The 26,873-nt window shown below is 44.0% G+C and overlaps 1 long non-coding RNA gene across 5 annotated transcripts in view; it reads left to right on the top strand.

Moving 5' to 3' along the window:
* Positions 1-24,939, top strand: part of LOC137468321 (uncharacterized) — a 51,635-nt gene extending 26,696 nt beyond the window's left edge. For 3 of the 5 annotated variants that reach the window (XR_010995874.1, XR_010995879.1, XR_010995876.1), the window contains 3 exons: positions 21,409-21,521; positions 22,021-22,181; positions 24,455-24,939. This is a non-coding gene — a long non-coding RNA (uncharacterized lncRNA). The remainder of the gene's footprint in view (positions 1-21,408; positions 21,522-22,020; positions 22,182-24,454) is intronic. The other 2 variants (XR_010995878.1, XR_010995875.1) reach the window with 2 other exon arrangements.
* Positions 24,940-26,873: the final 1,934 nt, after the last annotated feature.

A 26,873-nucleotide genomic window follows, 5' to 3' on the forward strand; every position in this document is an offset into this window, starting at 1 on the left:
TGCCTACATGTCTTTAAATACCTCCAGGGATGGTGACTCTACCACTCCCTTGGATAGACTGTTCAAATGCTTGACAACCCTCTTGGCGAAGACATTTTTCTTAATATTGAATTTAAACCTTCCCTGGTGCAACCTGAGGCCGCTTCCTCTTGTCCTCTCCCTTGCTACTTGGGAAAGAGGCTGACTCTCACCTGGTTACAACATCCTTTCAGATAATTTTAGAGAGCAATAAGGTCTTCCCTGAGCCTCCTTTTCCCCAGGCTGAGCTCCCCCAGCTGTCTCAGCTGCTTTTCATCAAACTTGTACTCCAGAACATTCCCCAGCTCTGTTGCCCTTCACTGGACATGTTCTAGCACCTCAATGCCTTTTTGTAGAAAGGATCAAGTACCTCAGCCTTTTCCTCATTCTTTCTCACTTATGTTTCCCTCAGCATCCAATAAAAGATGGAGAGTCTTCTTAGGCATCCTTTTGTTAACGCATTTATTTATAGAAACATTTTTATTGTCTTTTATAGAAGTAGCCAGATTAAGTTCTAGCTGGGCTTTGGCCCAAATTAGAAATTTTCTCCCTGCATAACCTCACACTGTCCTTGTGGTCCCCCGGAGCTGCCTGCCTACTTCCAAGGGTCATAAACTCTTTTTTTTTCTTTTTTTTTTTTCTTTTTTTTTTCCCTGAGTTCCAGCCAAATTTCTCTGTCCAGACAGGCTCATCTTTCCCCCCTCTGTCTTGTCTTTTGACACACGGGGACAGCCTGCTCCTGTGCCTTTTAGATTTCCTTCTTGAAGAATGTCCAGCCTTCCTGGTCTCCTTTGCTCTTCAGGACAAAGGAGATACTGCCTGGTCCCTCCCAAGGGACTGCATCCACCAGGCTCCTCATTTTAGGCCTACTGTTCCCCTCAGAAGGGAGTCTCCTATGACAATGACCCATCTTTATTTCCTTATGGAAGCAGCTTTGATGAACAGCATAGGGACTTACCCTTGCAACACTTCTGACCTGGAGAAACCATTGACCTCAGCAACCTCTCCCACTCAGAGGAACCATCACGCTTGGCATTGTTCAGTTCCACGTGCAGAGCCTCGTACCTGTTCTGCTGGGGCACCTGGGGAGGTGGGGCAGTCACGGAGGAGACCCCTCTGCCATGCCAGGCAGGGTTTAGTGCCACTGCTCCCCGTCCCTCAAGTCACTCAGTTCAGCTAAGCAAAGAAGGGACAAGTAATCCTCTGTGTCATCTGTCCTGTCTACCTCTAGGCTTGTCCCATGGAGGGCAGAGTGGGATTCCAGCAGTCTGTTTCTCTCTCAGACTCCCTGATAATCCTCAAGCTCCTCCCCTCCTTCCGGAGCTCTGGCTGTCTGTCACTGGGGTGTCCCTCTACCCAGGCACACTCCCACAGGGATGGTCACTGGTCAAGCTGGCAAAGTTACAGCACCATGCCACATGACCACCTTAATTAATCATGATAATTACTGTTCTCTCTGGAGGGCCTTCTACTCCAGAATTTCCAAAAGGTTTTTCTGCTGGTTTAATTGATGGCCCTGTTCTGTGAGGCACTTGATACCTGTGGCCATGGTGAGCCATTTTAACTTCCACATTGATAGAATAAGGTTAATAAGAACATCCTGCTTCACTGGCAGGAGGATTCAAGATTTTGGGCCGATCAGCTTAGAAGAAGCTGTAGACCATATCAGTATCTACTTAAAGAGAATTGTGGAGGAAATAGAGATAGAGGAAAGCACCAGAGTGAGAAGCTTGCCTGTCCTCCTCAACTGCAGTCAGGCCACCCTGGTGGCACACCAGCCTGAGGCCACCCAGAGGCAAAGTGGAATTGGAGACTGTCTGTGGGCAAGGTTTCCACAGAGGTATTTCTGGTAAATGCATTCAGACCAAGCAGTCATTAGGACTAAACACAAGCTTTGGTTTAGATTTCTGCTTTCTCAACCTATACAACCCAACATGGGCTTCCCAGTTGTTCCCTAAGTAACCAGTCTATATATCAGGATAGTTAAGATTATTATGTATGAGGTAAAAAACTAGAGATCCAAACAGTAGCCCATATCTACCTCATTTAGTCAAGAAAGTCACAGAATTTTCTCAGTTTTTATTAATTCTTTTACATACATGGGAGGAAGTATCTGTGGACTAAAAATCATGAAACTGTCATCTCTGCTGTGGATTTATTGTCTGGCTAGAGAAAGAGGCAATTACAGTTAAGGGAATGGTATGAAAACTAACTGCTTCTGAATATTTCTTTCCAATTTTAATCAATGTTAGATATAACAGTGGAAAAGTCAGTGTTTATATTTAATGTCTAAGTTCATAACTCTGCAAATCATAAAGTCATTTTCAGGTGAAAGCATTGATAGGGAGCACATTCCACATTCAGGATGAATGGCTAAGATCAGATAGATATTCATGTTTGATCTTTCATGCCCTTGAATATGCAGGGAATGAAAACAGCATCACACTACTTCTCCAACTATGTGGAAATAACACAGCCCTAATATTGACTCAATTCACAGAATAAACCCTGTGAATAGCTGCTGAGGAAATCAATATGAGGAAACAGTGAACGGAACATCTATTCTGCAAATGGTCAGAAAAAGAAAAAATAGATTGTTGTTATCCTGGTTTTGGTACCCCTGGAAATCTGGTCCTAAAACCCCCATCTACATTAACAAACTGATTAAGAACCAAGTGGGGTGATGGTGAAGAAAGAAAAACCAAAGGAAAAATTTAAAATAAAATAAAATAAAATAAAATAAAATAAAATAAAATAAAATTGAAAGAAAATAAATTGAAATAAAAGAAGAAGGATGATGCAGGAAAGCTGGGCAGTTACAGATAAGCAGTAGAAGTAGAGATGAGGGAAGGAGCTGATCAAAAGAATAGGGTTCAAAGCAGCAGATGGAAAATAAATTCAACATTTTTCTTTCTGATACGACATGGGAGTGCCAGCAGGAAGTACCCTGTAAGAGAAAAAATTGTGAGATGAAGAGGACAAGACCTCTGAGAAGGTGGAGGGAGAATAGTGCCAGAAATAGAGCCAATGTGACTGACCACTAGATTTTATGTCCTATATAGCACAAACCTTAAATTTCACCTGCTGCCCTCTCCCTTTTTGACAAAAGGCTGATTTCCCTGAGGTAATGCAGTCTTAAAGACCCAAAGAGCTGGAAAAATACCTTGGATAGCTGTGATCTTGTCTGTGACAGAGGAAGGATTCCAGGAACAGCATGACTGAAAGAGGAGGACAGGACGAAGATTGTTGAAAGGAGTGAGAGTATTCAGAGGTAATGGAAGGGGAGGGTCAGAAAAGAGGAAAATGTCATAGATGAGTCAAAAAAACAGTGTGTAAATAAAGGTTTGTGCTGGGGAGAGGAGAGGAGAGGAGAGGAGAGGAGAGGAGAGGAGAGGAGAGGAGAGGAGAGGAGAGGAGAGGAGAGGAGAGGAGAGGAGAGGAGAGGAGAGGAGAGGAGAGGAGAGGAGAGGAGAGGAGAGGAGAGGAGAGGAGAGGAGAGGAGAGGAGAGGAGAGGAGAGGAGAGGAGAGGAGAGGAGAGGAGAGGAGAGGAGAGGAGAGGAGAGGAGAGGAGAGGAGAGGAGGAATGAGGCTGAGGAAGGAGAGAAGGAATAGGTGACTGCTCTAACGTGAATTAAGATGATGTCAGAAAGTGTGCATTGATGCTTGCACAGTAACCAGTTTGTCCAGGCTTGAAGCAGATAATTGATACCATCCTTTGGGAGTTGCCGTTCATCAAAGCTCTTTAGTGTAACCCCAGAAACCACCAATCTCTCCTTGCCCTTAATTTTTTTTAATGGAACACTTTTCCTGCCTCTTGCTGTGTTTTTTAGCAACTCCTTGCAACCTTTCTTTATCCTCAGCACTTGAAGCAAGTGATAAGCTGCTGGTAACCTTGTGTGTAATTTGCAGTTCATTAGAAGTTCAGCCTGCAAGGGCAGGCTGTGCAGGGTGAATTGTTGAGCAGATTGTTTGGTCTGAGCTTTGTCTCTGCCAGCCACTTATAGGTGACACCTAATCCTGATAAGTCAGCACTCACTGGGCTTTCCTGCTCTGCAACACTGGTGTCACTGGTGATAACCATTAAAATGGGGGAAAACCCCAAGTATTACCTGCACAAAACCCACAAAGTTCAACACAACGAGAAAAACGAGGGACAGCATAAGATGAGCGATAAGGTCAAGAGATTTATATATGAAAACACAGAGAAGCCCATCTCTACTGGGTACAGTGCCCTAATCATATATACAGTGTCCTGATTGTATATATAGATTATCATATATACAGTGTCCTGATTGTATATACACTGTATCATATATACAGTGCCCCGAACACATACACAGTGGCTTAATTGTATCCAGGCAGAAACCTAACACCCTTCTCAGCCGTTCTGGTTGCCACCGTTACTCCCCAAACAACATCTTTAAGCACTGAAAAAAGGTGCCAGAAGGAACAGAAGCAGCTCCCTCATACCCTGAAAGAGATGCGGGATTTGAGCCTGTCACATGGAAAATGTGTCCTCCAACACAGAATTTTTAGAAAAGCTGTGGCTCAGCAGGACAACTCCTTATCCATAATCTGTGCAACAGATGCATCAAGCAAAGAATCTATATGGTCAGCTGTTGCTTTAGAGTCTTGTATCTCCAGTTTGCTCTTTTTTCTTTAATCGGCTGGATGGAGGTAATGAATATTTAAGTACTTGGTGTAAAGCCGTCTGTCCTGGCAGAGTGGCTGGAGCTGTGCAGAGCTGCAGAGGTGAGGATCATTGTAATCTGCTCGATGGGTGGTTCTGCCTGTGGCCAAATGGATTCCATATGTGAGATCATCTGTCATGCAGAAGGCACCATCATTAGTTCCCTTTCTAGGAAGTCCTTCTGCTCTCCTAGTGAAATACAACGTCACTGACCCAAACATGATGATGGTGCCATGAGGGAACGAGCTCTTTGGTGACTTTTAAAGTTCAAGTGCTCCTAGTCATTTTTCTGGACTTCAGGTAGAGAATGTTGCTATTTTATTAACTTTATTTGTGATGCAATTTTAAATGATCTCTGCATGGAGATCATTGCAGCGTCTAGATATCTTTGAAAAACATCAAGTTGGGTGAGGAGAGTAGGCTGGATTAAAGATATGCCATGCCTGTTCTTTCAATTTTAGGTTTACATCATTATCAAAGAGCAAGAAGCTGATATTCTGCAGATCTGTGTAGCATGCTGGACAGTATATAGAAGCCAACATTTTCAATCTCATTTCTCTTTTTGTAAGGAAGGCAAGTTCTCCTGCCCAGAGCTGCTCAGACAATTGTACATGAGAGTGGGCAAGGTGGCTGTGGGAAGGGAGATTGTAAACTGCTCTTCATGTTCCCTGGGAGTGGGTCAGGTGTAATGAGTTTAAACTGAAACCAAAGGGTTAAGTTAGAGATGGCAGAACCTTGTTTGCTAGAGAGGACAGTGGATATGTGTCTGGGAAGACTGAAACCTCTGGCAGTTTTTCCAATCTGTCTCTCATCTCCCAGGGATTAACTGGGGGCTACTTTGCCCGGATATTTTAACAGCCAGGTCTTCAACTCTGCTTTCCACTGTTATTTAGCAGCAGATGTTCAGATTCTGATTTTCCAAAGTTGTTATTAGGTATAATTAACACCAACATCCTTAATCCATAAACCTCTTTTAGGTTGGACTCAGTCCTATTCTATTTACAAAATAAAACCTTCATGTGAAGATCGCCTCTTCAAAAAGCAATTAGCAATTCCAGCTCTTAGGCTCCCCCTGTGAGGAAGAGAAATACTTGTAGAATATGGAAAGCAAGGAATATTACTAGGACATGTAGCTGTTTCTCTAGCAGCAGCACAACCTAGGTCTCACAAGCTCTCAAAATTTATAGTGCTGAATTAATCAATTATTTATCAGTGTATCTAAACTCAAGTGTTCAGGAAAGTGATTCATATTACTCAGAACTAGCAGTTTATGGATCATTGTCTGTAGTCAGGTTGTGGTAGTTGAAGATTCCCATTTCCTGTGGTTGACAATGGATTATTCACATAGGATGTGCAGTATAACTGATTTAAAGTTATGGGAGCAAACACACCTTCTGGAATTTGCCCATCTGAGTCACATAGTTTGGTAAAGATGAAATTGCATAATTTAGGGGTATTTTTAAGCCCTTGCACTGAACAAACACCATGGTCATGCATTCTGAAGAACAACAATATGATAGGAGTAGTTGGTTCACTCTAGAATCTGGTTAAATAAATTGGAAGTGCATTGCATTGTTTGGGAGGTTTCAGTTCTAAAGCTATTTCAAGAAACCCATGAGGATTTCACTAAAAATCTGCAGCTGCAGTATGTGCAGGCAAACAGGATGCTGTTCTATCACCAAAGGAATAACAAACAATTCCAGAAGAGGGGATAATTTAGTTAAATATAGCACTTGAAATAATATACCAAGAATTAATGTATTTTGCGATCATTGTACCTTTTTAATGCAGTGGATAGGAGGAAAATCCTCAATTTTTTAATGACTGCAAACAGTGTTCCCATAAGAGAAATGAAAATTTGGAAATAATAGACCAAAGGATGGAATGGTGAGCACAGGCTGATGGAAATTAGCTGAAAGGAAAATAGCACCTGAATGTCTGAGATCATTGTTTTGTCTGCTTCCCAGGCCAGGTCCTTGAGGTCTATGCTAGTTTTACCTGGGGCGATTTTCTTCATAATAACAATTATGGGGCTGTGTTTTGGATTTGTGATTAAAACAGTGCTGACAATTCAGGGATGTTTTCATTATTGCTGAGCAGAGTTTAGGCAGAGTCAAGGCCTTTTCTGCTCCTTACCTCACCCCACCAGTGAGTGGGGCTGGGAGTGCACAGAGCTGGGAAGGGATACAGGTGGGACAGCTGGCCCTGAGTGACCCAAGGGACATCCCATACAATAGGACATCATTCACAGCAAGCTGGGAGAAGGAGCAGGGGGACATTCAGAGCAGTACTGTTTAACTTCCCAAGTCACTGTTACATGTGCTGCAGCCCAGCTCTCCTGGGCATGGCCAAACACCTGCCCATGGGAAGTGGGGAATTAATTCCTTGGGTTTTTTTTGCTTTGCTTGCATGCACAGATTTTGTTTCCCCTATTAAACTTTCTCTGTCTCAACACACAAGTTTTCTCACTTTTCCAATTCTCTTCCCCATCCCACCAGGGAGGAATGAGTGAGAGATTGTGTAGGGCTGAGTTGCTGGCTGGACTTAAATCATGACAAGGTTCTAAATGCACAGCACCACTGAGAAAAATGTGCAACACTCTGACCACTGTGAAGGTGTTGATGGTCAGTGCATTCCCTGATTTCGTGCAGCCCAAGAACCAGTTGTCTCTAAGACTGCTTCTCTGATACCAGCCAAAGCAGATGCTTTGTGAAGAGAGTAAGAAGCAGACTCCCATTTTGCAATCATGTGCAGTTCAGGGACTTCCTGAAAAGGTGGACTCGGTGTATTAATAATCCTCAGTCTCTCTCTTCCTCAAAGAGCCTGCCTGAAGGGGTGCTTTTAAAGCCACATCAGTTTTTAGTTCCCACAACACACTGTGGCAGGAAGTTCCAAAGTTTAACTACAGGCATGAAGAGTCATTTCCTTCCTTTTCCTTTGAGCTTGTCCTCTCCCACTTAAAATCACTGCTTCCTTCTTCTTTTATTGGAAAGTGCAATGCAAAATCAATCTCTTCACCTTCTCCATGATGTTAATGATGTTATAGATTTATCCTGGTCATCTCTTAAATTGAAGAGATAACTTATTTAGCTCTCCCTTACATTGAGTAGTTATGTACTTCTTATCAGCCTTTTAATCCTCTGAATCCTTTTTCATCTATGGTTTCCTTTTCAGATGAGAGGACCAGAGCTGCACACAGGGTTCAAGTTAGAAGAGCCGTAGATTTATGTACCTATATAATACTAACAATAATTTATAATATAATTTTTGAACATTTATTTATTTAGCAACATTTTTGGTTTGAGTTCTGAAATATTTCCTGGCAATTCCCAACATTTTATTTGCTTTATTGACTGCTACAATATGCTTAGCTGATATTTTCATGGAACTGAAAATATTTAACTTCTGTTACAGCCCCAGCTTTTCCCTCCTGGCCAGCTCAGAGCCATCTGTGACCTGAGGGCTGCTTTTCCCCTTGAGCATCATCTCTCTGTCCCATCACTGAGATTCTACAATTCTTCTTAATTTTTAATCACCTTTATTGCCCAGAGGACTTTTGTATCATGACTAAACCTTGTCACTTCACTGTTTACTCCTTTCCAGTTCATGAATGAGTTTGTAAGCAAACAGCACATACCTCCAGGAGACACCACTGCTGCTCAGCCTCCACCACAAGACCTGACCATGAGCTCCCACTCTCTGTTTCCTGTTTTTTTAATTCATTCCTTTTTTATTCATCCAGGGACCTTTCCTTTTGCACCTTGACTTTCCTTAAAAACCTTTGGTGAGAGATGCTGTCTGCAGCTCTCAGGAAATACAAGCTGGTTATATCAACAGGATATCCTTTATACAAAGGCTTGTTGACACCTTCAGAGAACTCCAGGGACTACGGCAGGACTTCCCTTTAAAAAGCCATTCTGAGTTCCACAGCAGATCACAATTACCTCTGCATCCAATAATTCCTTTTTTTTTTTTTTTTCTGCTTCCTACTGCTACATGTGTATAATACTAAAAAGCAGCAGCACAATACCAACCTGCTCTTCAGCTTCTTATGCGATTGAAGAGCTGACAACTCATGTTAAGCTGAAGGGCTGGGACTAAGGTGCACCCACTGGATCTGTGTTTTCCAGACTGTGACTTTCAGGTGCCGGAAGCACAGGATTTGGGATATTTTTTCCAGAGTTTCCTCTTAGTGTTTACTTTTCATTTTGGTCAGGCATAGAAGTGAGTGCATGACATCCAAAGAGCAGCATGGTTTCCCCATGTCAGGATTCCTCTACCTCCCCCAAAATCTTATATGCAAAATTCCCTGCTGTAGTCAGTCCTTTCCACATTGTCAGAACTGAAAGATGAGCACTGCTTCCCTTCGTTTGCACCTCCAAGGGCCAGGAAATGCCTCTTTGTCACCATGTCACAAAAAACCTGCGAGTGGGGAGTCCTGCCGCAGAGAGGAGGAAACACCAGACAAGTTGGTTGCTGGCAGCTGCTGGTTGCAGTCAGTCCCCAGGGAATTTAGGGAGGCTATTTAGAGTGTGTTGGAATGAATCTGTGCAGTGAATCAGGAGCACAGTCACTGCTCCCAGATAGACAAACCTCTCCCTCCTTTTTCAGCGGGAATTTCATGCAGGTGACAGTCTGGTTTAATCAAATAAGCGACCATGAATTATTTCCTGATCATAGCCATAATGATTTTTGGTTTTGAGGGTGCATATTCATCAATCAATTTATCTGCACTGACTGCCTTGCTAAACCATCTTAGTAGTCTCACACTGTCCTCCTTCTTGGGGTGGTGTGGTTTGGTTATGACTTCTTTAAATTTTGGAAAATATTGAAAGCAAAATAAATGATGGAGAAAGAGCAGCTGCTAAACAGCTCAGAAAGGTCATTTCCTCAAAAATAAACCAGAGAAAGGCAAACAAGCATGTTCCCTTCCCATGAGGAGTACATCTCATCCCTCTTTAAGTTTGAAGAGTTTTTGAATGAAGGGAAATACCAGCACTTTTGAGATTTGCACTGACTGCAGAGATCTTTCTGGACCCCTGAGCTGTCCAAGGAATGTACTGCTTTGAGTTTTTTCCCATACCCCATTCCCATATATTGCACTGAGCTCCCATCACAAAGCTGACCTGCCTGGGAAGCTTGAAGAGGTGTAAAGATTTTAGCAGACACCAGCGGGAACCAGCTGCCACAGTGCAGAGTGACTCATGCTACAGAGCTCTGCTGGCAGGAACACAGATGTGCAGGAAGCAATCCTTGGTCAGGCTGAGTAATCCAGGTGAGCACAAACACAGCACCTGAAGGCACGTACGTGCTGGGTGTGATGCACAGGGCTGTGCAACCCCTGTGACCTTGGAGAGATGACCTCAGGGATCTGTGTTATGGCTGCCCAGTCCTGTGAGTGTGAGCCACTGTCTGCTGCCATGGAGAAGAGCTTCCACCTGCCTGCACCAAGGGAATCACGTCCTCCTTTCCTGCCATTCCTTCTTTCTTTCTCCCAGCCTGGGGATGGTCTGGTTACCAATTCCAGAATCCTCTGGTTTGTCCCAAAGGTTCCGGAGATCAGGGCAGACATGGGATATGAAGGCCGGAAAACTTCAGGACTCACTTAATTTCTTATCTCATTCCCTTAAGAAGGGCAGAAGTAGCCTGAATACCATCTGATTTACCATCTCCTGAAGAAGAAAAGAGACTGCATTCGTTGAAACAAATTATTTTTGAAACAAATTTCAACACCTTACTTCTCACACTGGAACTGAAGGGCAGCTGCTACAGGATACACAGCTCCATAGGGGTCTGGGTAACTGTGATTTTATTAAACACTGGAGCCAACCTACTTTTATGTACTGCCAAGAAGGATGTCCGGCTGCCTGATGCTGTCCCTGACCCCAACATGCATCCCATAATTTCCCTTTCACCTCACTGCTATGTCCCTGACTCACACTGTGCCAGTCCAGGGAGCTAAACCAGCACAGAGCCCTCCAGGTTTTGTGCCACAGAAGGTTTTTTGCTGGTGCAGTTCCCAGCACCAGCATGCAGCAGGATCAACACATAGGACTTAGTGGAAATATGCAGCCTGGTGAGCCTGACCATCCTTCCCAACAACACCTACCTGCTAATTAGGGTCACAAAAATGATTAAATCTCACTTTCAGCCTCCTAATACCACTGTGCCATGCAGAGAACAGCAGTGGATGCCAGGGAAGAAGCAAAGGGCTGTAAAGGGAAGGAACATGCATTCATGAATGACTGTAAGAATTAATTTCCACCATAAAATATGGCTCATAATATGAAATGTCTGTGAACCATCTCACAACCTTGTCCTTTAGCAGTTAATTTTAAAAGTATTAGTTATGGCTTGACATCACCTGAAAGCAGGCAAATGCCTCATTGCACAGCCTGACAGGCAGGGCTGCAACCAGGGGAACCTGCAATCCCATTAAGGCATGGGGGCACGAGGTCCACCTTGGAGAAAAGATAAAATGAAGGGCACCAGGTGAAGCTCCTGATGGCAACGAGTACCAGCATGTGGCTTAGTCATGGGCACAGTGCAGTGTTTTGCTAGACAGGAAGGAGGGACCTGCTATGTCTGGAAGTGAAGGGACAAGGGGAATATCTGCTTGAAAGTTTTCTGGAAGCATTTTCTATTGCTTCAGCCCATGGAGACAAGTGGAGAAAGGGCAGTTGTTAGGGAGGAATCTGAAGGAGAAGGGTCTGCAGTGTTCTCCTGGCTCCCAGCAACACCTTGTGCTGCTGCAGGCGTTGATGCAGAAAGCAAAGCGTGCCGAATCAGTGCTCAAACTAGGGGGTGACACGGACACATCTGCTGCCTGAAAAACTGACCTGGAGAAACAGGGAGGGATGTGAGCAGCTGGATGTGTGAGCATGTTTCATATCGATTAGTGAACGGGCTCCTGGAACCGTCACAGCTGCAGCACAAATTACTGAGAGGCGCTTCAACGAAGAGAAAACCCGGTAACGGAAAGACCTTTGGAAATACCATCAGAAGATGGTTATTTCTAAATTGCTGCCAAAACCAAGTCATATTGATTGCATAAATTACCTTGGCCTGAAGCAGAAAGTTCAGAAGCTGCCAAGGGCAAAGCCAGACACAGGTATGAGCTCACAAGAGCTTGCTAGTCCCATGGAGTTAAGCTGATCCCATCATGGACAGGTAAAGAAAAGCCAGGGTGTGGGAAGAAGATGCACCAGGTGACCTGCTTCCCTTGGGCATGGTGGTGAGCCAGGGTCTTTGTGTGGTGACAAGAAACACCTCCAGGGGAGCAACATGGCCTAATCTTGTGTGTAAGAGACATTGTGCAGCCCAATGGATCAATGGTGTTATTCTGCTCCAAGCAGTACAGCAGGAGACCACTCAATGCAGAAGCACTTTGACATTCAAATCATCCCACAAAATAGGAGGCTTGCTGTCATTTTCAGACATGCCACTAAAATTCCACTCAACCCCTAACCCCTGTTTGAAGAGAAATGATTCAGCTATCTCTTGTCTACCATTAGATTTAGGAATTATCTCTGCTGCACACTTGCATCATCCCCAAGGTGTATGTGCTTTTCATAGTCACCCAGTTCTGGCTCTTAAATAAGCTGTTATGTATTGACATCCTCTAAACTGAACCCAGAAATGTTTACTGGACTGAAAAAGACATCACCAGATGGCTCCAATATCAGCCTAGAAGGATTTCTGTTCCTCAACAGGGGCTAAATGTGTCTGAAAAACCATCAGGCTGCAGAGCGTCTGCATAGTCAAATCACCTCTAAGAGGCTTTGTATTTGCATTCAATTCTGCTGTGCTGGAAAATGAGGATAATAAGCTCAATGTATTACACTTACACTGGGGCTAGACTTCATACAGAGTGGTAATAAGAAACACAGGCTGAGGTTTTAACTGCAGTTACTGGGGCTCGGCACTTTGCTTAGTGCAAAAGGAGATGCCAAATCACCTTAGCTCCCTTGAGAGTTATAACCATGAGCTCCTAGGTTCCCAAAAGTCCCTGGAGATGGAGGATCACCTATTTCAGATAGAATCATATGCTTGTAGAATGGTTTGTGTTGATACTCAGTTTTCCGAATCATTGTTTTTGTCTTGATTTGCCTCACTTTCATTTCTAGCTTTCATTTTGCAGCTCTGTGCTGACAAACTGCACTGAGGAGTTTACTAAGAGTTTTCCATGCTATCTACCAAGAAGTCTTGAACACATTTTCATGAACATCTCTGTGCATCAAGTTCTTTTCAACAAAACCAAAAAAAGACACAGTTTTCTACTATTTTTAGTTTATTTTTACTGCACTGGGGATGGAGATCTAGGTGGCAAAGTCAGTAGGAGATAAGTGAGTGAATAGATAAGTGAGTGAATAGATAAGTCACTCCAGTGAGTTTCACTTTAAAGGAGTCCTTTCCCTTCATGATATAGGCTGGCAAACATTTTCACTGCTATGCCAGTTTGAGTAATTCCAACATCTCCTCCTGCTGCCCACTCAGTTGTGTCAGTACTACATTCCATGGGCTGCCCAATAAATCCTGCAGGGATCGATCTGGGATAATAATAACCTAGCCAAACATGACTTTCTTTTTTTTTTTTTTTTTCTTAAGCCCTTTTAACCCTCATTGACCCTACTTAGCTTGGTGCTGCCACTGAAAAATTGCACACCAGGCTGCACCAAGAGCAGAGGAGAAAAAATCTGAAAGTTGGTTTCAAATTACCATAGTGAGTCAAACAGCCACATTGTGGTATGGAAATTCAGTTCTGTCTCCTGTTTTCATTTACCACCAATCTAGGGTCAGAGAATCTGCAGCCTCATAAACTTTCACTCTGGTTGTAGCTCTGTTCCAGGCACAGCCTATTTTTATGTGCCACAAAACCATCAGCAAAATTGGTCCCACCATGGAAGCAAAAGCCCAGTGAGACATGCTTTCTTTACTGAAATCCTTCTGCAGCCCCTGGGGAGAGCAAGGCATTTTATACAGACAACATGACACCACAAACACCAGCCCAGGGGTTCTGTGGAATGAACCAACAGGAAACACAAAACCCATGGCTGCACCAGAACATCATTAATGTCCCTTCCAACCCAACCCATTTATGAGTCTAAGACCTCACCTCTGGGCAGCACATGGGCTACAAACTGGGCTCCTCCTGTCAGCCTGGCTTTCAAAATGCTTTCTGGGCCCCACCACTGTGGGGAGGAGTGCAGTGTTCACCAAAGCCATCCTCAGCTGGTTTGCCACCCTAAGTGCCCTCTTTGCTTTTGGTTAGGTACATTCAGAGGAATTTTGCAGAAGACTTTTCAGATCAGGCAATGACACTCAGGATATGATTAATCTCAACTCACTTTAGCAGCTCACAAAATGCAGGGCTTGGATACAATTGGCCATCTGGCTACTGGACACCCAGTGCTACATGGGCTACTCTTTGTCACCCCAAACCTCTGTCCAGGGCTGGCAGGTGTGACACAGAACACACAGGAGACCCGCACATTCTGCAGTGACAACCAGCAGAGCTTTTGTCACCTTTGCTGAGGCACTTAATGTCACTCAAGACATCCACATCTAAATTAAACTAATGGTCTGGGTGCTCATCAAAGATAGAAGTGGTCCAGTCATTGGCATTAAGTATAGGGTATTGTTCAACCAAACCATGAAGGTGTCTTCTTCAGGACACTAACTACACCCTGTGTTCAACTGACAGGTGCCTCTCAGCCTACTGATTGCAAAAGTGACCAAGGTGTGAGTTCTCAGGACCCACCCTGTAGATCCACACTTAGTCAGATGGATCCTGGTGCTGGAACAGGCCCTTCAGGGCAGCAGCCCCAGCACCAAGTCTGCCAGAGCTCAGGCAGTGTTTGTACAATGCTTTCAGGCACAAGGTGTGATTTTTGGGGCTGTTCCATGCAGAGACAGGACTTGGAGTTCAATGATCCTTGTGGATCCCTTCCAGTCCAGGATATTGTACAATTCCATGATTTTATGATCTCATGTCCAGAAGTTTTCAGAATGTGGTAGCTGCTTAGGCAGGGTTGGCTGGACTGCAACTCCACCAGGATCGTTGCCTTAACCAAGAAGAATTTGCTGACTCTATCCTTTGAACTTCTCAGGACACAGACTGTTACCAGCTGTGATGGCAATAAAAAGGATGTGTCTTGTAGGGGTCTTCAAAGCACTTGGCAAAGTTCATACAAAGACAGTGCCATGTTCTAAATAGTTGGTTGAACTGGTTTACAAGTTACTGGTTCCAATGAGGACTCTGCTCCTTGGATGTCAGAGGAGAAAGTCATCTTGTTTGTTTAAGTCTGTTGGTGGCTGTTACCTGACCACTGCCAGTCCAGTGCTCCCAAAATTGTTATGATGTGGGCCACAAGAGATCAGGATCAGGGTTCCTTCACACAGCATTGGCTGGGAACTCCAGCAAAGCTTGCAGAGAAAGTCAGACTGTGTTGCAGGAGCCACTTCTGACTCAAAACTCAGAGTTCTGTCCAAGTTTGGCAGTTGTGCTCTCTGGGGTTTTCACCTCTTCACATCTCCTTCTAGGCTCATTTTTCTCATCTGCGTGGCATAAAACGCCATGGAATCTCCCAGTGCTCAGAAATAGGATGGTCTTTCCATCAGTTTCCTGGAGCTGCATTCCAGACACCAGCTTATCACTGGAAAGTTTCATGCCATGCTGCTCTCTGATGCCCCACATTTCCTTCAAGCTTGTGGGTTGTTTCTGTACAACCCAGGCAGTAAGTCCCTGCCCAGCATGGACTATTATTACACTGCCTGCATCATTCATTTACGTGGCTCATTTGAGACAAATCAAATAACCGGGTACTGCCTCATGCTGCAGCTTAAATTAGAAAGAATAGACCACAAAAACAACTGCAGCGGTAGCAGAAGTGGCTATAAATAAAGCAAAATGTTTCTCTTAGAAACCTTTGTGACACAGAGGGAAATTGTAAAAGTGGTCCAGGATATTTTTGTTGCTGCTTTTTAATTTGAAATTTCATCGTTGGAAGCGCTTGCAGACGTAGAGGGTTGTGCAATGTTTTTGCTGCAGTACAGCAATTGCTAAGATTAGCACGGTAACAGATCTTTTCAGAGTAAATTGCATATAATTAATAGGAAGCAGGAGGAAAAAAAGGAATAATTGTATTTAATCCAAATGCAAGTTCAGTTCTCCCAGAAGGTGGAATCAGCACTAAGGCCATGCTGAAGACATGCCTGTTCCTTTCCATTCCATTCAGCTGGGTAGCAGGCAAGAATTATGTGCCCCTATTGCAAATTCTCATTTCCAATTTATTTCAGCAAAGTGCAGGGATGTTCAAGCTGGAATGTCTTTTAGGCCTTTCCTAGCAACGGTGGAGATTATTGGTTTGTGCTTCTGGCTTGTCTCCCATCCAATGTCAAAACAAGTTAAAGCATTAAAACAACATTTCCCTGTGAAAGGGTTATAAAAAATCTGTGCAACACAACTTGCATTTTGGCCAAACCCTTTTGGAGTTCATGGTTAATAGGGGACCTAGGTATCCAGCAGGTTGAGGGAGGTGATTCTTTCTCTCTCCTCTGCCCTTGTGAGAGCCCACCTGGAGCACTGCTTCCAGCTGTGGGGTCCCCAACAAAGGAGATATTGACCTGTTGCAGCGAGTCCTGAGGGGGCTACAAAAATGATCAGAGGGCTGGAGCCTCTCTGCTCTGGAGACAGGCTGAGAGAGAGGGGGTTGTTCAGCCTGGAGAGAGATGGCTCTGGGGAGACCTTAGACACTTTCAGTTCCTAAAGGGAATTTATAAAAGAGAGGGGGAGAGACTTTTCTTACACAGGCAGATAGTGATAGGACAATGGAGAAGGCCTTTAAATGAAATGTGGAGATATTTAGGTTGGATGTTGGGAAGAAATTCTTTACTGACACTGGCACAGGTTGCTCAGAGAAGGTGTGGATGCCCCATCCCCGGAAGTGTTCAAGGCCAGGTTAGACAGGGCTTGGAGCAACCTGATCTAGTGGAAGGTGTCCCTGCCTATAGCAGTGGGGTTGGAAGAAGATGATCTATAAGTTCCCTTCCAACCCAAAGCATTTGATGATCCTATGACCTGTGCTGAAGCTTCATGACATGATGCATGATGAGCTTCCATCTTCCCTCCCACTAAAGCACCCAAATTTCCCAGTGGATTGTTGTGTGCAGCAATATGGAGGGACAAGTTGACACACCTGCTTCACTCAATGCATTTCTCAGCTCTTCACATCCCCACACTGACATTCTTCCTTGAAGCTGCTGCAGCATCCCAATATTGCCAGATGCACAGCTCAAAAAAAGAGCTAAAATAAATCATTGCAGCCAAGGTTTCACTTAGCTGCTGTTATTAATCATTAGCAATTGCTATTGCTAATTAATGTCATTACACATCATGACTATTAATCACAATCTGCTGATGCAAGACATATTGTCTCTCGTAGATAAGGGAGAGGAAGAAAGCAAGTGAGCAATAACCAAACTTGAAAATGATGATGGGCAGCGGTTGGCAAATTCACACTGCACACTTCATGCTAAAAGACATGAGACAATGTCCCTGCCCTGGTTGCTGCTTCTCAGCCGTGCTTGGGCAATGCCATTTGGCAGGAACCCACAAAAACTGGGCATATAGATTTAATATATCACTTAGTATAAGACCTTTTTTTGATGATACAAGCTCTTAAACCATGAGAGAATGAGACTCCATTAAACTGTCTCATCCATAGCACTACACTGCTCCCCACTCCCTCCCTAAGAACACCCCAAGGTTATCTTGACATCAAAGTCTTTCAAAAAGGGTTAAACTCTTCAGTTCCAATACAAGCTGTTGGACTGCATGCAGAAATCACTGAGGAAGTGCCCATGACCTTTGCCAGGTAGAAGGTGTGATTAGCTGACCCTAGAGATTGTTTGATCCATTAAGTCTACAAAATGCTATGGTGCAGCAAATCATAAAGTGCTGGGTCATTAGGATGTGTTTGTCATTAGGATTTAAACACTCATTAATCACTTTCTTTTTTTTGTTATAAGGAAGGAAAGGGAAATTTCCTTCATTTTATAGTTTAATCTCAAGTGAAAATTTAAATGCAAGAGTGGAATCAATTCTGTAGCTCACAAGATTGATTTGTCCCAGACCTGAATTTGCAATATTCCCCCTTAAGCAGGAGTCAGAGCTGCATGCACTCCAGCACTCCTGGTTTCCCTGGGGCACAGCAGAAAGCTCAAACAGAGCTTTCAGCTACCTGCCTTCACTTCACATTGCCTGCTCAGCAATGAAATCTCTAAGCAGGAAGCTCTTGGCAGTGTTTATACAGCAATTCCCTGTAGTAGGAGCCTCACAAAGGCTCAGGGCAAAGGGCAGGACATATCTGCTGGCTTTGGGTGCACAGACTCTGGGGTAATGGGTTGCTGAGGATGACCATGTGGAGGAAGAGTCATCCCTCTGAAACAAGGTACTTCTGCTGCATGTTTGGATGGCCACGTCTCCATCTGCCATGGGAGAAAGGGCTGTTGGTCACAGTGGTGAGCTCATTAAAATGAGATCAATAGAGATTTAATCTAATGCTGAGGATTACTTGAAGTGGAATGCTCAATTAAGTGTGGAGAAAAAAAAAAGTAACACATCAAATGAATTGCCAGCTGATTTCCCTGCTTTATTTGGAATTTAGCCCAATATCGAGGAGGGCTGATAAGCTAAAGCAGAGCTGTGAAAAAACAGCTGATGCTGGTGGTAGCGGTCACCAAACACCAGTTAAATATGTCACATCATTACTCACACATTTTGCAATGAACTCCACAGGTACACAGAGTTTTGCTGGGATTATATTCTTCCAATTTCCACTTCTGTTCACACCAGTGGCTCTAAAAATATTTGAAAGCTGCTAAGGTGAGGATTTGCATAAGCAGGATTTGCCATGGCTTTTGGAAAATTGGAAGAGTTAAGTGCGGTGAGTGCTACAAAACTTGTCTTTTCTTTGCAATTCTTCTGTAATCCAGCCCATTTCTCCCTCTCTGCTTCTCCAACCCCAAAACTGAAACTGCTGCCACCTCCCCAGCTTCTTCACCTCTCTGAGCAGCAGCCACACAGGGACAAAGAGGATTCTGTTTTGAATGAAACATTTTATTCTCAAGGCATGAAAATGCGGGACCAGGCAGAAAGCCAAGAAGCGAGGAAAGAGAAATATATTCATTAATTAAAACAAGTATTGCTTGCTTTGAACTACAAAAATTATGTTATAAAAAAATGGAGCAATGAGTTCCTGGCTTCTGGAAGAGAAGAACATGCTCCAGCCCCACCAAGCTGCCTTGCTGCAGGAGCAGGAAGGAGCATAGGATGCATTCCCCAAACTCCGTAACTGGCAGGCTCAGGGCCCCCATGCTGCTCACAGAGAGAATTCATCCTGACACAAACAGCTCTGTAGCCCGTTGGCACAATATCACAGCAGTTTTTCCATCCAGTAAGTCACATTTAATCTTTGCCCAGACATTTCAAGGCAGAGCTGTCTTATTTCTCCTATTAGGGCAGGACACCTTCCCACGCCATTCTCTGAAGTCATAGTTTTTGGGAGATAGCAGGATGAGTTCCAGCCAGTCACAACTTCCCTTGTGAGTCTTCTCTTCTTTTAAGACCCTCACCATCCCTAAGGCTTACGATTGCCTCTAAGAAGCTCAGTAATTTGCCATCCTGAATATTCTGCCCAAGCTCCCACACTCTGCCCCCCTCAGTTAAAAACACCCCGAGGCTGCCCATTGTGAGCAGCAGATGAAGCAATGCTGCCTCTGAGGTTCTCCATGTTCCTTTGTGTCCTGGGTGGGAAAGGCCAAGCACAGAGCTGTCTTCTGCTGCTGGTTGCCACACAGCCCTGTTTCTTTTCTATTTATCACTGTTGTTATCACTAGTTATCACTATTATTGTCATATCTATTTATCTGTGGTCTGGGCTGTGCAGCAGGAGTTTCCCTCCTGTTCCCCCCATGCTGTTCCACATACTAAACAGGGAATTTGTTTTCTAGAGTGGATCATGATGGGCTCAAGAGTGGGAAAGCCCAAGCAGCACCTGTGGCTATAGATTTCTCAAGTTAAAGTATTAAAGCTGACTTTGCTATGTTTTGTGGCAATTTCCCACCAACTGGGAACAATAGTTTTGCAGACCCCCAGCAGCACTCCCTCCACTATCTGTTCTTCTGCTCTGCAAAGTTTTTCTAGAACTTTTGACAAAGCTTTTTTGAACTCAGAGGGACAAGAGCCACATTGGCACTGGGGGGGTTGCATTGCCCCATCTGGCCCCAAACTGGTCAAAATGCCCGTGGCATTTGTAGGCTCCCCTGACATTACCCACAGGAGCCTCTCAGCTGATCCTGCAGAGAAGGAACTGTATTCATCTAGGATTATAATCCAGAAGATGCTCAGATCATCACTCCACATCAATGTCTCTATAGCAAACTGGCAGAACAGCACAAAAAAACCAAATCAGCTGTTCTAGGGTAAAACAGAGAGATTTGGTAGCAATTTCTTCCAAAGTCTTCTCATATGTTTATATGGAGGAAGAGCATCCTGTACCTGTGAGGTACAGCATCCTGCCTTGTCCTGGCACTGCTGTTGTCATGGGAGCTCCTGAGCCTTGAAAGGACCTAGCAGGGACAGTGAACCTGCCACAAGAGTTTCAGTGGCAAAAATGCCCCCACCAATGCTTCTGGTGTCAGCACATGGTCAATAGCTTGTAAATCTGGGCTCCAAAATAAGAGTGGCATTTGAAACACAAAAAAAATTTCCTACATTTCTAAGTTCCTTAACCCCACGATGAACACACTCCACATACGAGCAGATGTGATACTTTCTGTGGCATGAATAGACATGCAAATGGAATTTAGCAGGACCTACTACAGGATGCAAGGGAGAAAAGCTTGAGGGACTCACTAGTTGAGTGATGGTGACTACAAAACCCAGAAGGCTTTAACTCTGTACAAATAAAACAGATAAATTCAAAGCAAAGAGTACTCCCTGGAAAATGGGTAAATTATGAGGCAAAAACCACAGTGTGATTTATATATAGCATAGATCTGTATGCTTGGACTTTTTACAGTCATAAATTCAAGACTTTCTGTAATATTCTGGCAATATTTTGTCTCAGGGTTATTTTGAGGCTGTTAGGGACAGGGAGTGCCCAGCTTTGATGAAGTGGAGGGTTGCTGGTGCAATTCCACCCTGACCATGCTGTCCCCTTGCAGTGGCCAAAGGGAATCGGCACCGGCCCCAATGCCTGTGTGATGTCTGTCAAGTGCCAGGATCAATATTTCATACAGAAATATCACTGTGGCTCAACACTCCTTTGGGCAGCTGAGAAGGAGCTGATGCTTCCATTCTAGTCCAGCACCAGGGGAAGCTTTGGGAGATGGAGAAAAATGCCCAGGTCAGGGTGTTTTCAAGGAGAAGAGTAATCCAGAACTGGTGCAGAACCTAGCAGGTCTGCACAGCCTCGAGCACCCTGTGTTGTCCCTGGCCATGCAACTCTTTAAAAACAAGCAACTTTTTGCAATTATTCGTTGGCACTCCATGAAAAGCAATGCCTCCTCCAATTCTTTCTTTTTGGGTTTTTTTTTTATTGAAACCAGGCACTCAAAAAAATCCATTTCTATTGGAAACAGGACATGAGGACAGCTTTTGCCTGTGTGGCAATTTTCTTCTTGCAATTTGCTCCCAGGGACAGCCTATTCTTCTCCAGAACCTGAACAATGAAGGTCGCAAACAAAGGCAGCTCACACAGCTGGGGAAAGGATGCTGGAGGTCAGGGCTCCTCCCTTAACCCCTGGCGAGGTCAGTGGGATGGGCTGTGCTGCTCCTGCTTTCCTGGGTGAGACTTCACAGGGAGCTGCTTCACCAAGCCCCAGGGCAGGAATTCCAAGGTCTCCTGCAAGATGGGGTTCATGGTGCTCTCAGACCCGTGGGGTTCAGCCCCTTGTGCTGCAGAGAGGTCACTTCCACCAAGGTCAGCCCTGGGCTGAAGGGCTCTCTCCATCGCCCTAATCTGACTCCTCTGTAAAAGTAATTTTTAAACCACAGTTTAGACTTCCTGGTTCTGTTGGGATTTTTTAACACTTTCTAAGCCAAATCCACTCATTTAGGAAAACACACACATACAGAAATTCACAAATATATATTTTCTATGCAGCTCTGTAAGACTTAATAAAATTTTTTTTTCCCCTTTGGACTCTATGCCCCTCTTTAACATGGAAAACACATTTGTCTACCTCACTGGATATGAGTGGATAAATACATTAACTACTTAGAAGCACACTGGCCTCTTTTTTCCCAGTCAGAGCAGCAGCCTATCTGCACCTCAGCCAGATTCCGGAAAATCAGTGAACCACGCAAACCACAGCACCATGGAGAGACTGAAGTGAGCTAATGCTCAGTTCATACAAACCACATGGTTATTGAAACTCAGGATGAAAAAGAAATCAGTGATGGAGCCAGGTAAAATTGGCACATTTCAGTGTATTTGTGTAGTTAAACTCCTATTTTCTCTGGCTAGGCAAGACACAAATGGCAGAGATTGTCATTGCTCTCTCTATTTTTATTTCCTCCCTGTCACTCAGGGCCAAAGTGCCTTTTTTTTGTTGGAAACTTTGTCTCTTCCATCCAAACGGTCGTGCCTGGTGCCTCCTCTTGCTGCTCTGGAGCTCTGGAAATTGAGCTCTGCCTCAATTTCACAGGTGCAGACATTTTCATAAAATAGTAGTGAGCAAAATCCCCAAAACAGCCACCACAAGTAGATATATTTCCTTCTGCCATGTAACTTGGGAAGGACCTTACACTTTCAGGACAATCATTTCAGTTCCTGGAATCTTCCACAGTGGGAATTGAGCAGGAGCTCAAATGACAGTTCTGTCATTTTCTAAGATCATGAGATTCAAGTGTGCAACAGAACAGATTCTTGTGGCTTCAGCTGGCATCAGCTTACTCTGAAATCTGGATGCTGATGCCCTACAGAGGAGTTTTTGACTCAAGGAATGGCCCAACATTAGGCACCACTTAGCTGGGGGTGGCTGTGCCATTATTTGTAGATAAAACCCTGAATGCTTTCAGCTTGCACTTAAAGGGCCTCATGACAGAAAACAGAAGTCCGAAATAGTAGAAAAATTAAGGATTTTAAGCCTTTAATGTGAGAAGAAGTTTTACCCCAGTCTCCAAGTGTACAAACCTGCAGGTATGCATTTATGCTATTGAAGTTGAAGGGAAAATTCTCCAGTGATGGTAGAAATAGAGATTCCTTCAAGCTCATATACCAAGAAATCTCAGTGCTCTTGATTTAAAAAGAGTGTGTCTGGAGCATGAGCCTGCAGTTCAGGATGGAGGAATATGGAGATGCTCTGTCTTTGCCCTTGTCAAAGAGGTTGAGCCTTTTGCCTGCAGCCCTAATTGATACAAACATCCATTTTGTGGCAGCAGAAGTAACCTACAAGCACTGAAGTAGCTCCATCCCAGCTTGGAACTCCCTCCTCACCTCTTACATTTGTGTACAGCTAGAAGCCATAATGGAAGTATCCCATTCCCAGTGAGCTGCTATCACAAAACCAGGTTTATTTTTCATCCACTGTGTTTGCAAGTGGGACATTTTGGTTCTTTTCTTCAGTATATTTAACATATTTTTACTGCTGTGACAGAACAGAGCTCGCTATCACTGATGCATCAAAAATCAAGTCAGCACTGGAGGGTTCGTTACCTTCTGTAATGTCTGTATGAAGAATGCAAGAGAAACACTGAGTCCCTGAGCAAAAAAACCCCACCCCTGTCTGCAAGGACAGCTCCCCCAGTGCCTCTTTTTGATGGTGAAAGCCTCAAAGCAGGTGACAGCTGAGCAGACAAGCACAGGGCTTCATTTCTCTCTTCAGAACAGAACATGAAATGCAGTCACTTTTGTGGTCAGGGGCCACCTGTTACTCCTAAACTTTTTAATAACCTTCTCAACTGGAGCCAGCTTCCCCTTTGATGTAGTGCTGCTTTCATTAGTACTCATTCAAGGTGAATACCTGATTAGCCATGGGGAGCTGGAGGGGTTTATTCTTCCCCTTTTTCTTTCAACTTTCATAACACTACAGACAAAGAGCACCAGTGCCCTCCTCGTGTTAGAAATAAAAGAAGTGGTGTTAGGCCAGAGTAAGTGAGTTTGTCCATGTCTGGCAGATAAAATGAATTAAATCTCACACACACAGCTGAACTTTTTGTACAAGTTTTTTCCATGCTAGACTTTGTGATGCTTTCAGTCTTCTGGGGCCCTTCTCTCGCTCAAATCCAGGGCAGAGTGGCTGGGGACAAGCATTTCAGTGCCCCTCAGTGCAGTGACTCTTCTGCACTGAGGCCATGAGGGATTTGTGAGCACACAAGGTCTTACTCCAGGTCTGAATTCTATGCCTGTCGGAACTGAGCTCTACAGATGGATGAGTTTCAGCAAAATCAAGGCTCTTTCTTCCAGTTTTCTGAAACAGACCTATTGACCACTGGGAAATAGCCCTTCTGAAATGCCAAAGAGACCCTAAATGTCTTTTTATCCCTCCTTTCCCTGGGAAAGCACTGTAATAAGAGACAGATTATCCAGTATTTATATGTGAGTTCAAGTAAAAAGGGTTGTAATTTGGGGAAAAATATAAGAAAGCTTTGTTTACCAGAGAACTCCTAAGAAATAGTCATTGGACCCCTTGCAAATACTTCACAGATTTCTCTCTTTGATTTCCTTCATGATTTTGAAGACAGAAGACATAGTAACAAGTACTCAGAGGCTCATGGAGATGCTACAAGCTGTTGACTGAATTTCAGGCCAGTTTAGACATCACTCCTTCTGCCTTTCCAGAGCCCATCAATGTCTCATTCTAGATAAGTTCAATTATTGGTGCAAAGGGAAAGAAGCTTTCTTCTGCTTTGGAATCATAATGTAACCACAATAGCAAGCACTTAAAGAGCCATTGTGCACAGGAAATGCCAATTTGGTCTTTAAAATACCACATTACAGCCAGGCAATGGACACATGGGAAGGGTGTGACTTGCCTGTTGCCATTCAGCAGAGCTGAGATGAGGATACAGGTCCCCTGAGGAGGATGTAGTGGCATAGCTAAAGGCAGCTTTACATCAAACCTCCAGCCTTTTCCACAATATTTTTCCTTTTCCATGTATTTCTGATTTTGAACTTATTTTTCCCATTTCCTAGTAACATACCAGGACTCCAGGGCCCAAAATTCTCATCTACTGGCTCTAACATGGGGTCTGACAGCTTATGAGATTCCTTACAAAAGCAGAGAGCCTGCGCCTCAAGTGTATCTTGATGGAAGCAGCCTCATCCAGCAGCCTGCTGAGTCTGCTCCCTGTGGCAGACAATGCTGCATCATTCCAGGAAACGGTGTGAAACACTGAATAAACTTTGTATAATCAAGTATCACCAGTGTTCTTACCAGCAACTCACAGATTCAGAGATTCCTTAAAGGCAGGAAGAACCACCAGCTCAATTCCAAGAGCGCACAGTACAATCTTCTCCTCTAGCCCTGTTCCCAACCCAGTTACCTGGTGCTTCCCCACAAAGCACACAGGCACAGATGGGATGTCACCCCTTGGCTTCTTTTGGATAAACAAACCACACAAAGCACCTACATCTGGCTACAAAGCATTTCTGGCGATCCTTGGGGTTGTCTCCAGCTTCCCCCTTCCACCAACACCAGCTCATCTCAGTCTTCAACCTTTTCTAAACCTGAACATACAAATGGGATGCAGCATTTCAGCCATCAAAGGCCAAAATTCCCCCTGAGCTGCCCCTCAGCTTTGCCTGGCAGTGTGGGGATAGTGTATCTTTGCACCAGTCCACTTTAATGTAGATTCTATTTGTCCCAATCAGATTATTAAGTAATTTATCTCACACTGAGTGATATCCTGCCTTTTTAGCAGGATGGGATTTTAATCAAAATTGCCCTCTCACATCACTGTGAAATCAAGGTGGCTGGTCAGCTGGTAAAATCCTCTTATAGAAAGCTCAACTTTCATTCTTTTTATGCTGCTTAAATCCTAGGAAATTATCCTTTTGGAGCTACCCAATATATTCATTACTGTGCAGGTCCATCCTCTGCCTCTATTGAAACGGAGTCCCAGCCATATGTTCCTCAGATACCGTCAGCTTCCAACCAATCTGTCAGAATGGAATCTGAAATACTGTTATCTCGTGTTGGGTGCAATATCTCCTGGGCTAGAAAATGATCACACATCATTTGAGGAACTTCAAATTGATTTATTTCCAGTTATATGAGACTTCCAGCATACATCTTTATGATTGAAATCTCCCATTACCTGGTATTTCTTTCCATTTATTACAGATAAAAGCTCTGGGGGCAACTCACCTCTTAATGTGAACCCATGGTCTGTAATCCCCTTTACAGGCACCACACACCCACCTCTCACTATATCCCCCCCAACTTTGATAGTTACAGCTTTAATATCTCTGCATTTTACACTAAATGGGTCACGGTCTCTTTTCTCTTTCCACCTTTTCTCTTGGGCATACACTGCTGTTCACACACAGGTTGTAGTCAGCAGTTTTAATGCTCCAGTCATACAAATCAGCCTCCTCTCATTCCATTTTGGCAATTATCTCCAATTTCTTTTAATTAACAAGCATTTGCAATTCCTGTCATTGTCAGAAACATGAAGAATAAAGGAGCAAAGTGTTCATAGAGCCACAGGAAATTAAACAATTTGCTTGGGCAAGTGAATTGCCTCGATGGATGAAACAAATCTGCCAGTGGCATTTTGGAAGTTGCTTTTAGGCAAACCGCTGCCTCTGCCCTGCTGCACCAGGCAGTGTGATTGAGGAGTGCTATTAAACATTGTCAGTCAGACATTTGGGGAGTAATTAATAAAATTCTTAGAAGAAATAGGATAAAAGTAGAGAGCTGCACAGGACTCTACAGCATCTGCAGAAGACATTCAGAGCCAACCTTTTGAGCATCCTGCTCAGAGGAAAACCCTTTGCCTTTGTTTGGGCCTCGGCAGGAAAGGATGTTTATAGGCTGTGTCTTTTAAAGTACACCACGACTGAGTCAGAGCATGTGTTTACATTTGGTTGGGTGTTTTAAATATCAGCACAAAGTCCAAAGAATAAATTACTACAATGGGAAAATAAAGCAATGC

This window comes from Anomalospiza imberbis, chromosome 1, assembly GCF_031753505.1.
Source record: "Anomalospiza imberbis isolate Cuckoo-Finch-1a 21T00152 chromosome 1, ASM3175350v1, whole genome shotgun sequence".
Lineage (NCBI taxonomy): Eukaryota > Metazoa > Chordata > Aves > Passeriformes > Viduidae > Anomalospiza > Anomalospiza imberbis.